Source organism: Papio anubis, chromosome 9, assembly GCF_008728515.1.
Source record: "Papio anubis isolate 15944 chromosome 9, Panubis1.0, whole genome shotgun sequence".
Lineage (NCBI taxonomy): Eukaryota > Metazoa > Chordata > Mammalia > Primates > Cercopithecidae > Papio > Papio anubis.
In genome coordinates, this window is record NC_044984.1 from 7,756,693 (window position 1) to 7,770,981 (window position 14,289).

Below are 14,289 nucleotides of genomic sequence, written 5' to 3' on the forward strand. Positions count from 1 at the left end.
CCTACAAAGAGAACCCCATCAGGCAAACAGCAGACATTTCAACAGAAATCCTACAAGCTAGAAGAGATTAGAGCCTATATTCAGCATTTTTAAAGAAAAAAAATTTAACCAAGAATTTCATATTCAGCCAAAGTTTTACAAACAAAGGAGCAATAGGATCCTTTTCAGACAAGCAAATGCTAACAGAAACTGTTACCACCAGACCTGCCTTACAACGGTTTCCCAAGAAAGTGCTAAATATGGAAAGGAAAGACTGTTACCAGCCAGTACCCCCCAAAAAACTCCAAAATTTAAGCACGTATACCAGTGACACTATAAAGCAGGCACACAAACAAGCCTGCATCATTACCAGCTAACAGCATGATGACAGGATCAAATCCACACATATGAGGGCTAACCTTGAATGTAAACAGGCTAAATGCCCCAATTTAAAGGCACAGAGTGGCAAGTTAGATAAAGAGGCAAAACCCAATGGTATGCTCTCTTCAAGAGACCCATGTCACATGCAATGACACCTATAGGCCCAGAGTAAAGGGATAGAGAAAAATCTATTAAGCAAATGGAAAATGGAAAATAGGAGTTGCTATTCTAATTTCACACAAAACAGACTTTAAACTAACAATGATCTGAAAAGACACAGAAGAGAATTAAATAATGGTAAAGGTCTCAATTCAACAAGAAGACCTATTAAATACATACACACCCAACACAGGACCACCTAGATTAATAAAGCAAGTTCTTAGAGACCTATGAAAAGATTTAGATAACCACACAATGATAGTAGTAGAATGTAACACCCCACTAACCGTATTAGACAGATCATTGAGGCAGAAGAATAACAAAGACATTTTGGACCTTAACTCAACACTTGACAAAATGGCCTTGATAGATGTCTACAGAATTCCCCACCCAAAAACAACAGAATATACGTTCTTCTTGTCTGTGCATGTGACACATTCTAAAATTGACCACACAATTGGACACAAAACACCCTCAGCAAATACCAAAAAAAAACTAAAAATCATACCAACCACACTCTCAAACCACAGTGCAACAAAAATAGAATCAATGCTAACAAAATTACTCAAAACCATACAATTCAATGGAAATTAAACAACCAGCTCCAGAACAATTTCTGGGTAAACAATAAAATTAAGGCAAAAATCAAGAAATCTTTTAAACTAATCAGAGGGCCGAGCACAGTGGCTCATGCCTGTAATCCCAGCACTTTCGGAGGCAGAGGAGGGCAGATCATGAGGTCAAGAGATTGAGACCATCCTGGCCAACATGGTGAAACCCCATCTCTACTAAAAATACAAAAATTAACCAGGCGTGGTGGTGCACACCTGTAGTTCCAGCTACTCAGGAGGCTGAGGCAGGAGAATTGCTTGAACCTGGGAGTCAGAGGTTGCAGTGAGCCGAGATGGAGCCACTGCACTCCAGCCTGGCAACAGAATGAGACTCTGTCTCAAAAAAAAAAAAAAAGAAAGAAAGAAACTAATTAGAAAAAGATACAACATACAAGAATTTCTGGGACACAACTAAATCAGTGTTAAGAGGAAAGTTTGTATCACCAACCACCCACATCGAAAAGTTAGATCACAAGTTAACAACCTAACATCAAAACTAGAGGAACTAGAGAAACAAGAGCAAACTAACCTCAAAGTTAGCAGAAGGCAAGAAACAAACAAAATCAGAGCTAAATTAAAGGAGATTGAGATGTGAAAAACCATACAAAAGATCAATGAATCCAGGAGCTGGATCATTGAAAGAATCAGTAAGATAGACTGCTGGCTATACTAATAAGTAAAAATGAGAGAAGATCCAAATAAACACAACCAGAAATGACAAATGGAATTACCACTGACCCCACAGAAATACAAAAATCCCTCAGAGACTATAACAAACATTTGTATGCACACAAGCTAGAAAACCTAGAAAAAACGGATAAATTCCTGGAAACATACACCCTCCCAAGATTGAACCAGGAAGAGATTGAATCCTTGAACAGACCAATAATGAGCTCCAAAATTGAATCAGTAATAAAAAGCCTACCAACCAGAAAAAGCCCAGGACTATATGTATTCACAGCCAGATTCTGCCAGATATATAAGAAAGAGCTTGTGCCACTGCTTCAGAAAGTATTCCAAAAAATTGAGGAGAAATTTTTTTCCGAACTCATTCTATGAAGCCAGCATCATCCTAATACCAAAACCTGGCAGAGACACACACACAAAAAGAAAATTTCTGGCCAATATCCTTGATGAACATATAAGGTTGGTGCAAAAGTAATTACAGTTTTTGCCATTGAAAATAAAGGCAAAGTGGCCAAGTGTGGTAACTCACGCCTGTAATCCCAGTACTTTGGGAGGCCAAGGCAGGCAGATCACTTGAGGCCAGGAGTTCGAGACCAGCCTGGCCAACATGGCAAAACCCCATCTCTACTAAAAACACAAAAATTAGCCAGGTGTAGTGGTGAATGCCTGTAGTTTCAGGTACTCAGGAGGCTGAGGCAGGAGAATAGCTTGAACCTGGGAGGTTGCAATGAGCTGAAATGGTGCCACTGGACTCCAGCCTGGGTGATAGAGCGAGAATCCATATCAAAAGAGAAGGAAGGAAGGAAGGAAGGAAGGAAGGAAGGAAGGAAGGAAGGAAGGGAGGGAGGGAGGGAGGGAGGGAGGGAGGGAGGGAGGGAAAAGCAAAGCCAAGCCAAAACTGCAATTACTTGTACACTGCAATTACTTGTGCACCAACCTAATAGATGCAAAATACTCAACAAAATTAGCAAAACTAATCCAGCAACACATCAAAAAGTTAATCCACTATGAACAAGTACATTTTACCCCTGAAATGCAAGTTTGGTTCAACATGCATAAATCAATAAATGTGATTCATCACATAAACAGAACCAAAATCAAAAACCACATGATCATCTCAATAGATGCAGAAAAGGTTTTTGATAAAATTCAACATGCTTTCATGTTAAAAACTCTCACCAACCTAGTCACTGAAGGAACATACTTCAAAATAATAAGAGCCATCTATGAAAAAAACTCAGACAACATCATACTGAATGGGCAAAAGCTGGAAGCATTCCCCTTGAAAAGCAGTGCAAGGCTGTAGTATCTCTGATATTACAAGCTCTGAAGGCAAGTGAGCATGGCAATTCTGGCCATGGTCTACAATAGTATAATAGAGATCATCTGGCTCACAATTTAAATTTAGCTCCTATACTGTAATCATCTTGGGAGCAAAAATCCCTTTCTGTCCATCAATACTTATTACTCAAGGCCTTGTACGGCATCTAACAGACCAATTGCTTTAGTATAATGTGACCATGACCGCAGAAGGCTTACTGAACCTCCTTTCATGGGTAACAGGTGTCCCATTTAATAGAATTATTCAAAACCTTGACAGACACACTTCAAACTGAAATTCCATGAACTCTGGCGGCTATGTGAAAAAAATTTTAAATGAGGTGGAAAGAAGATGCGCTGTTACTTCTCAAGTCATGCCATGCCTGACAGCTCACTTGCTTCCCATGAGCCCCACATTCCACTGTCACTTGGCTTGTAAGGCCATTTATTTCCTGAAAACAGTTTTCTTTTCTGAGAAGATACATTAGCTTCAATGCAATTTGTTATGGAATTGTATCAAAAACAGGATAGATTCGGATTCCAAATTGTTGTTAATGAATTAAAAAGCTGATTGACTTTTCTGTGGTTATTAACCTTGATAAGTTATGCTTCTCTGGCTTTTGCTCAGCTGTGGGAATTATATAAGGGTTGCAGTTTAGCTTTTGTATTCATAACTTCAGTAATATTGATGGCCTATGAAGGATTTTAATAATTGATAATTTATTAATTTTAATAATATAATAATATCCACTTACTATATTAGTTAGCAGCTAAATATCTTAACCAACTGGCTTTAATCTACTTTTCCCTCCCTGGAGAAAAAAAGGCAGGAGAAGTGCCCCCTACCACTCCAGAATTGAAGCTGCTCCTTCAACTTTGCAAATTCAGTGTGAAATTTCACCTCAGGACTTGGTGAAAAGAGGGTTTAATCTCTGTCTTCAGATTTACAGACTAATGCTCACTCAGCCATTTTTACCTTGCTTCTCCCTATGTTCGTTAATTGTTGATTATTCTCAACAAACCACAAAAACATTGACACATTATAATTTGGTGCCTAAGCCAGAATAGTGGGGACTGCCCTCCATCTTCTGTGTTTGTTTGTTTGTTTGTTTTTGTAGCTTGTGGGCTTTTAAAAATTTTTATTGTTATTTGAAGTTCTAGGGTACATGTGCAGGACATGTCCCTACTGAATTGGGTCAACCAGGAGCTATGTGTTAGGAGATGATCAAATCTGTCACGTTACCATTGCTACCTATACATTTGCAATAATTTTTTTGGTTTTACCTATTATAATCAATGGTTTCAGTAATTTATTAATTCCATTAATAATTGGGGCCCCAGATAAAGTATTCCCAGGAACACATAATAGGTTTCTGATTTCTGCCCCTATCATTCCTCCTCCTGCAATAGTCTAAGCTGCTGGTAAAGAGGGTGACCAGTCTACCCACCTGTCTGGGGCTTTGCCACAGTCTGAGCTGTCAAAGTGTCTCTCAAAATCTTAGGTTTATATGTATTTTGGAGTCTAGTAGTTAAGGTCAATTACTCACATATGTGGTCTGATGAGGTGTGACATAACACTCTTGCAGGGAGGGGAAATTACAATACATTTTATCATATCAAAATATACTCCATATATTCCATAGTCACTCACGTAGCAAACTATGGAAGTGAAATCATTTTAGAGCTTTAAAACAGCACTTTTAGCTGGAAATTTAGCCTAGGCAGGAGCCTCTATAGATCAAACCATTTTCTCCTTACATTTAGCAAGTATTTCATCAACGTTAGGTGCTACTAATGTTATTATAACAATTATTAATATTCAACCACAAACTATATCCAACATCAAAAATTGATATTTATTTGATCTGTATTAATTACAGCTGTGCTCTTACTACTTTCTCTTCTAGTTTTAGCCCTGGTATTACTATACCTGTGCTATTCACAAACATAACCTTACTACTACTATGTTTGATCCCACAAAAAGAGGAGACTCAATTTTGTATCAAAGTTTTTTCTCTTACAGAAGTCTATATTCTTATTTTACTCAGATTTAGAAGAGTTTCACATGTTGTAACATATTCAGGAAAAAAGAATTATTCAGTTACACAGGAATAGTCTAAAACACAATATCTATTGGTTCCCTAAGATTCACTGTATAAGCCTGATATGGCTTATACAAGATTGAAAAGTCAAGCTATAGGCTGGGAGAAAATAATTGCGCATCATATGTTTAATAATAAGTTTGTATCTAGAATACATAAAGAACTCTCATAACTCAATTTTAAAGAGTAAACAATAGGCAGAAAGGTTTGAACAGACACTTCCCCAGGGAAGATATTCAGATGGAAAATAAGCACCTGAAATTAACACCATTAGTCATTAGAGAAATGCAAGTTAAAACCACAACCAAATACCAATACACAAAGATTAGAATAGCTAAAATAAAAAGACTTTACAATACCACCCATTGGCAAGAAGGAGTAGTAACTAAAATTTCTTATTGTTTAAATGCAAAATGGTACCAACATTTGGAAAACAATTTGGTGGTTTCTTATAAAGTTAAACATAAATGTACCACATAACTTAGAGACCCCACTCCTACATATTACCAAAATGAAAAGTTTACACAAAAACCTGTACATGATTGTTTATAGTGACCTTATATGTAACTACCCAAACCAGAAGAACCCAAATGTCTCTCAACTAGTTAATGGATTAACAAGTTGCAGAACACTCAAACAATGAAACACTGTTCAGCAATAAAAGGGAAGAACTACCTATACATGCTGCAACAGGGATGAATCGCAAATGCATTGTGCTAAGTGAATGAAGCAAGACACAAAAGTTTCCATACTTTATGAATTCACTGAATGACATTCTGGAAAAGACAAAACTATAGGAATAAAAAGCATAGGGTTTGGCAAAGGAGAAGTTAATCACAAAGGGACAGAGGGAAATTTTTTGTTGTAATTTAACTTTTCTGTATATTAATTATGGCGGTGATTACATGACTATATCCCTTTGTCAACATTTGCAGAACTAATACACTAAAAGGGTATATTTTACTGTAGTATACTTTAATATAAAGTACATAAAGAGATAAAGCAACAAACTTTTCAGAAGAAAACATAGAACATCTTCATGACTTTGGAGTAAGTAGTTTTCTTAAACAGTATACATATACCACAGGAAATAAACACAAGTTCCAACAACGTTAACATTAAGAATTTCTTTTACTCATTTATTTATTTTGAGATGGAGTCCAGGCTGGAGTGCAAAGGCACAATCTTGGCTCACTGCAACCTCCGCTCCCCACTCCCGGGGTTCAAGTGATTCTCCTGCCTCAGCCTCCCGAGTAGCTGGGATTACAGGCATCTGCCCCTACGCCCAGCTAACTTTAGTATTTTTAGTAGAGACAGGGTTTCACCACGTTGGCAAGGCTGGTTTTAAACTCCTGACCTCAGGTGATCCACCCACCTTGGCCTCCCAAAGTGCTGGAATTACAGGAATGAGCCACCGTGCCCAGTCTACATTAAGAATTTCTGTTCATTAAAAAGCACTACTAGAAAAGCTTTAAAGGTATCTCTCGTAAAGGGAGAAGTTTTGCAGTTCAGATGTCTATGAAGGGCTTATATCCAGAATATATAAACGATTCCTACAGGTAATAAAAAAAGATAAAACAACTTAGAAAGAAATGAGCAAGATACTTGAACAGATGCGTCACAAAAAGTGATTTTTCAATAACCAAAGAGCATTTGAAAATTGCTCAATTTAATTAATCACCAAAGAAAACTCAAATGTGATACAACTACATCCCACCATAATGGCTAAAATGAAAAATACCTGAAAATTCCAGGTGTTGGTAAGGATGTGGAGCAAATACATCTCTCAGGCTTGAGGGAGTATAACTAATACTGAGAGGTGAAGCCAGCTGGACATCCTGGGTGGAGTAGGGACTTGGAGAACTTTTCTGTCTTACAAGAGGATTGTAAAATGTGCCAATCAGCACTCTGTAGCGAGCTAGGGGTTTGTAAAATGGACCAATCAGCAGGACATGGGTGGGGACAAATAAAGGAATAAAAGCTGGCCATCCCAGCCAGCAGTGGCAACCTGCTCAGGTCCCCTTCCACGCTGTGGAAACTTTGTTCTTTCGCTCTTCACAATAAATCTTGCTGCTGCTCACTCTTTGGGTCCATGCCACCTTTAAGAGCTGTAACACTCACCATGAAGGTCGGAGGCTTCATTCTTGAAGTCAGCGAGACCACGAACCCACCAGAAGGAACCAGCTCCAGACACAATACATCAAAAGACCTGTACAAAATAACCACAACAGCTTTATTCATAATAGCGCCAAACTAGAAAACACCAGCAGTAAGGTGAATACATAAACTGTAGTCTATTCACACAATGGAGTGCTATACAGTAACAAGAATGAAGAAACCACAACCATAGCCAATGATATTGTACATGGATCTCACGAACAATATATAAAATAAAAAATCAACAGAGGATTATACCCTTTATGATTCTATTTTTATGGAGTTCCAAAGGACACTGGAAACTATATTGTTAGATGTTTACCTATTGGTTATGTGATGGAGGATGGTAACTGAAAGAATGTACAAATGGGATTGGGGACGTCAGTAATGTTTTTTTCTTGACCTGGATGACAATTACATGAGTGTGTTTAATCTATGAAAGGTGTGGAAGAAAACAATATAATTGTATGGTTTTTTATATGCATTCAAACTTCAAAAATAACTTTAAAGAGTACTAAAAATTCTACTGAAGAAACCAGAAAAATAGTTTTAAGTAACCTAGAATGTGAGAAATATTTTAGTATCTGAATGGATCCTACCCCCGCCTTCAATTTTACTTTCAAAGCATTTCCCTTTCTGAAGTTGAGCAGCAGCTAAAATCCTTACATGGCCTTGGTAGAAAATGTAAGGCTTCAGGCTCTGTGGAATCCTTACAGAGATAGTTGATGCAAGATTGTCATTTCTCTGTGTTAATGAGAGTTTATTTGGATGAAGCATAGTGAATTGTAAAGTAACTGTGACCCCAGGGCTAGAGGGAGAACCCTGCTCCCTGGGAGCATGGCTTGTTCCTTGGGCTTCAACCCATCTGAAGAGGAGTGTTGCAGATTGGATTTTTCAGAAGCAGATGCTAAAACAAAGTGGCGGTTGCAAAACATTTATTAGGAATTAATAACTTTGAAAGGAAGCAGAGCTGGGGAATGATGAGAGAACAAAAGGTGATACAAGAAGAATTTGAACTGTGATCCAGGCACAACAGAGGCCATGCTGAGTACCTGGACCAAACTGAGGGTCGGCCTGCTATTTCTCATGGCCCAATAACAAGATGCCGACTTACTGGAGAGGAAGAGAGTTTTTATCTCTGTAACCGGTGACAGGGAAAAGGCCCGGAAATTATCACCAGACCAACTCAAAATTACAAAGTTTTCCAGAGCTCATATACCTTCTAAGCTGTATGTCTATGTGTAAGTGTGCATTCATCTAAAGACATAAGTGATTCACTTCTTTTAATCTGTAACTAAGGTCTGAGTCCTGACGACCTTCCTCTGGAGCCTTAGTAAATTTGCTTAGTCAAAATGAGTCTAGGTGCTGGGGTACTTACCCTTATCTCGTCTCCTGCTAAATCACAGGGGTTTGGGGAGTTCCTTCAGACTTCCAATAAACGTGTTTAATCATGCTTTAAAGTTCAGGAAAGGCCTAGGCAAAACTCTTGCTGGGCTTTTGTTACATTCCAACCTTTGTATAAGAGCACTGGCTTTTAATCGTTAACCACTGTGAAACAGTTGTTATGGAGGCCTGCATTAGTGAGACCTGGCCTGCCACAAAGCCATCTTGGTAGGGAGGGCTGGAGGTGCTGACTCAGTATTTCAATAATAAATTGTTCTTTTTTTTTTTTTCTTTTGAGATGGAGTTTCACTCTTGTCATCCAGGCTGGAGTGCAATGGCGTGATCTCAGCTCACTGCAACCTCCGCCTCCCAGGTTCAAGCAATTCTCCTCCCTCAGCCTCCTGAGTGGCTGGGAGTACAGGCGCACACCACCAGACCTGGCTAATCTTTTTGTATTTTTAGTAGAGACAGGGTTTTGCCATGTTGGCCAGGCTGGTGTCGAACTCCTGACCTCAGGTGATCCATCCACCTCAGCCTCCCAGAGTGCTGGGATTACAGGCGTGCCCAGCCATAGATTGTTCTGATCATGTATTTCTGGTTCATAGAAAGGAAAAAAAATCACAGGAACCACAGAGGTCACAAGTATGATGGGGGAAAAAAGCTACTCTTCACACCATCAGAAGTATAATTCAAGGCAATAACTCTTTCATTTTCTGCACTCAGAGCTGTGTTTGCTACTTAAAATATCTGTGAACCAAGGAAAATTTTAAATGAGCAGCAGGGTATAAAGCAAATGAGAAATTTAAGCTGTTCTCCCAGTAGAAGGCAGTTATTACTAAATATATGTACCACAGCATTATCATCATCACACACATGAAACAAATTATCACTGTAAGCAACCACAATTTCAGTTATCTTATTTTCCTTAGGAAGTCTACCATCACTCACCGGATTTTTACCTAAATGAATTATTATTAATGTCAAAGAACAATAGTTTATTACACCAACATTTGTAGCTATCATAGCATTACTTAGTTTATATTTTTATGTATGACTGATTTACTCCACATCACTTAAAATATTGCCAGCCACCAACAACATAAAAACAAAATGCCAGGTCAAGAATACAAATAAAATAGCCTTTCTAGCTCCACTTAGGATATTATCAACCTTTCCTCTCCCCCTTGCACGAATATTTTTAGCATTGGATTAGGAATTTAGGTTAGCCAGAACGAGAACCCTCGAAGTCTTAAGCAAGTATATCATACTTAATTCCTGAAAAATAAGGATTGTAAAACTTTATCTCACATTAAATAAATGAAAATTAAACACTTTTATTAAAGTAAAACCTCATTAGACTCGTAGGCTCTAACCCCCATGGTACCATTTTGCATTTAAACAATAAGAAATTTTTAGTTACTCCTCCTCCTTGCCAGTATGTGGTATTGTAAAGTCTTTTTATTTTAGCTATTCTAATCATTGGGTATTGGTATTTGGTTGTGGTTTTAATTTGCATTTCCCTAATGACTAGTGATGTTAATTTCAGGTGCTTATTTTCTTTTCTTTTTTTTTTTTTTTTTAGTTTTTAAACAGGTGCTTATTTTCTGAGTATCTTCCTTGGGGAAGTGTCTCTTAAAATCTTTTTGCCTATTATTTACTCTTTAAAATTGAGTTATGAGAGTTCTTTATGTATTCTAGATACAAACATTATCAAATATATGATGTGCAATTATTTTCTTCCAGACTATGGCTTGCCTTTCAATCTTTTAAGGGTCTTCTGAAGAAGTAAAGTTTTTAATTTTCATAATATCTACCTTATCAGTTTATCCTTTGGTGTTGGTCTTATGTCCAAGAACTCCCTGCTTACCCAAAGTGACAAAGATTTTTCTTTTAAATTTTCTTCTTCCTAGTGTTGGTGATGAGAAATTGGAAGTCAGTATAATTGCATTTCCTTTGAGAATTATGTGTTTTTCCACTCTGAAATTTAGATGAGGATTTATGTTTTAGCTAAATCCTGAAAATGTCTCATCTGTTGTAGTTATAATTTTTATTGATTGTCCTCTACTCCATTTAATATTTCTATAACTTGGATGCATATTGAAATTTCTGTATGTGTATCCTCCATTTCTGTTTTATACTCTTTGTCATTATTCCCATTTTACTGTATTTTGGGAGAATTACTTATTTAGGTCTCTCAGGTCAACAATTTTTCTGGCGTTATCCATTCTGTTCTTCACTTATTATCTTAAAGGTTTTCTTTCTATTTTCATAGGGCAAATTTTTATTTTTATAATCTATGGTTTTTAAAATTAATAAAATATCGTTTTATGTCTCTTTGAATATGTTACTTATAGTTCTTTTCTATATCTTCTCTATTTTATAAAACATGTTTCCTTCAGTGTAAAGTATTTCATTTGTTGTACTTACTGTCTTGTTTTCATGGTCTTGCAAACCAAAAATGAAGATTTCGTCCTTCCCAGGGTAATCAAGGAAGAAGCCTCTCAGTCGTGAGCCCCCAAAGCTGAAATTCTATTTAAGCCATTCACTGCGTTTTCTACATGAGAAAACAAATTATTTTCATGTGCCATATCACTACCAAAAATAATTATTACATACAGTTCTATTATGTACGTGGTGTGTTAGTGCTCTTCAACATGTAATAATCTACTACTACTGTACATAATCATATGAATGCACATATGTAATTGTACGTGGAAGAATATACTCCCTGCATGTCAAGTGCCAGTGCCTGGGCGGGCAATTTCCAAAGCACCTCTTCAGGTAGTCTGTTTCCATCCTGGGGACCAAGTTCAACTTTCAGGGTTTTTTTATTTGGTTTGGTTTTTGGGTTTGTTTTGTTGCTGCTGTTTGTTTTGAGACAAGGTCTCACCATCCTGGCTGGAGTGCAGTGGCGCGATTTTGTGTTGTTGCTGTTGTCGTTGTTTTGTTATTGTTTTTAGATGGAGTCTCGCTCTGTCGCCCAGGCTGGAGTGCAGTGGCGCGATCTCTGCTCACTGCAACCTCCGCCTCCCGGGTTCAGGCGATGCTCCTGCCTCAGCCTCTCGAGTAGCTAGGACTACAGGCATGAGCCACTGCGCCCGGCCCCCCAAGTTCCAGTCTTGATTCTACCTCTTGTTAGCTGTGAGATCTTCAGCAAGTCACTCCGTCTGTCCGAACCTGGATTTCCTCATCCGTCAGTCCCGCCGCCTCTTTGTTGCGCGCGCTCTCGTTGCCTGGCAACGGGAGGCGACGCCCGGAATGAGATAGAGAGTAGGCGGGTGCATTGGGTGAGCGCGCAGGACAGAGGCGGTTTTGACCTTTGGGCCTTGTCAGTTGCTTAGGACTCGCCCGCGTCTCCAGTCAGTGGCCTGAGGCGACTCCCGGATTGAGCGTACGCGCGTGCGTAGGGTGCGCGCCCACCACAGAGGCGGTTCTGACCGTTGGGCCCTGTGAGTTGATTAGGACGCACCAGGATCTCCAATCAGTGCCGAGTTCCTCCTCCCCCTCCCCCTCCTCCTCCTGGGTGGAGAGCGCCGCCGCACCTGCGGAACAGGGGGCGCCCCTTCCACAAACCTGAGGGCTCCGGGTGCAGCGTTGTCAGATGCAATACGGTACCGCATGCGCAGTCAACTTTGAATTTCAGATAAACGAGTTACTTTTGAGTGAAAATATAGTACCATGCAAAGATATTCGTTGGTTATCTGAAATTCAGAGTTACCTGGGAGTGCTGTGTTTATTTGCTGAGTCTGGCACCGTGGCCCGGGCCGCTTCCCTGTCCACTCTGGTTGGGTCTCCCAGGCTTGGGCAAGGAGCCTCCTTCTATGTCCTGTGGCAACTTCTTCAGGCTGGAGGCAGCTGTTTCTGTGGAAAGGGGCTTTCGTATGTTGAGCGAAGATGCCTATTGGTGTATATGAAAAATAACACTACTAAGCCGGGCGCGGTGGCTCACGCCTGTAATCCCAGAACTTTGGGAGGCTGAAGCGGGCAGATCACGAGGTCAAGAGATCAAGACCATCTTGGCCAACACGGTGAAACTCCGTCTCTACCAAAAATACAAAAATTAGCTGGGCGTAGTGGCGCGCACCTGTAGTCCCAGCTACTTGGGAGACTGAGGCAGAAGAATCGCTTGAACCTGGGGGGCGGAGGTGGCAGTGAACCGAGATCGCGCCACTGTACTCCAGCCTGGTGACAGAGCGAGACTCCGTCTCAAAAAAAAAAAAAAAGAGAAAGAAAAAGAAAAAAAAGAAAAAGAACACTACTTAAAACAGGAAAGATAGGTTATTTTCGTCGTTCATGGACAGGAAACAAGTCCTCAGCGAGATGACAAGCCTTGCCCACTTCCCGCTGATATGCCCAGAATTCCCACACAGAACCTCGACTTGGCCCAACCCTTAGGCCGGAAGTTTTCCCGTTAGAGATAATGGTCCCCTTCTCATGTTCATCTTTCTGGCGCAGCAGCAGGAGTCTGTTCCCATTTTTATGTTATTTCACTTCAAGTGACATTGAGATGTCTATGCAGTATTTTTGTCTTTGGAGTATATCGTACTGAAGAAATACAGTGAAGATACTGTGTTCCAAAGTCAGTTGTAATAATGCTTTCCTCTGTGTGGTTAAGACAGCAATGCCAACTCGCTAGGGAATGAGGCTTATTTGTGCCACTTTGTTTTCAGTTTTAATGACTGTATTTACATATACATGCATGCACATTCCTTTCTCCGCTGCTTTGAATTCGTTTCCCCAGTACAAAATATGGCATACTGTGTGCAATTTCTGCACCTTGCTTTCTTCACTTCGCCCTGTGTCCTAGAGTTCACTCTCTACTTTAGACCTTCTGCATTCTCTAGTATATCTGCATAATAATCCATTGCGTTGCTCTGCCTCATCAGTCCTGAATTTGATGAATATTCAGATGGCACTCCAGTTTTACTATTGTAAATAACGGTGAAAATAACCATGTGCATATGCCATTTCGTATTTTTGCAAGCATATCTTTGAGATAGGATCCAAGAAGTGAGATTGGTGGGTCAAAGGATAAACACGTGATTTTATAGATTTTGCCAAATTCCCCTCCATAGGGGTTTTATCATTTTGTTCTTTCACGGCCATCATGTGACAGAAGAGCAGTACTGGAGCTTATGAACCTCGGGATGTCAATGTTTCTGAAATTGTATGCAAATATTAAGTACATTTGTCCAGGGATAGGTTTAGATGCATTGGCATTCTGTCCTCTATAATTGCCATGCTCATTCCTATATCAGGGCCCTTCCTCATATCTAGAAGGCTCTTCTCTTCTTTGCCTTGTTTTCTGTTCTTTCAGTAAATTCAAACTGAGCTCAAATGTCACCCCTCAGAAAAGGTTTAATTCACTTCTCTGACTTGTTCAGATCTCCTTTTTTGGGTTAATTTTTGACTCAGGGGTACACGTGCATGTTTGTTACATGGATATACAGCTAATGAGGGGATTGGGCTTCTAGTGTACTCATCACCCAAATATTGAACATTAGCCAGGA

At 39.4% G+C, this 14,289-nt stretch overlaps 1 long non-coding RNA gene across 1 annotated transcript; it reads right to left on the reverse strand.

Moving 5' to 3' along the window:
- Positions 1–10,342: 10,342 nt before the first annotated feature.
- On the reverse strand, positions 10,343–12,401 carry LOC103875602. Its single transcript, XR_002515513.2, has 3 exons — positions 11,909–12,401; positions 11,207–11,333; positions 10,343–10,685 (listed from the first exon to the last, which is right to left on the reverse strand). It is a non-coding gene; the product is annotated as an uncharacterized LOC103875602 (long non-coding RNA).
- Between the last annotated feature and the right edge of the window lie 1,888 nt (positions 12,402–14,289).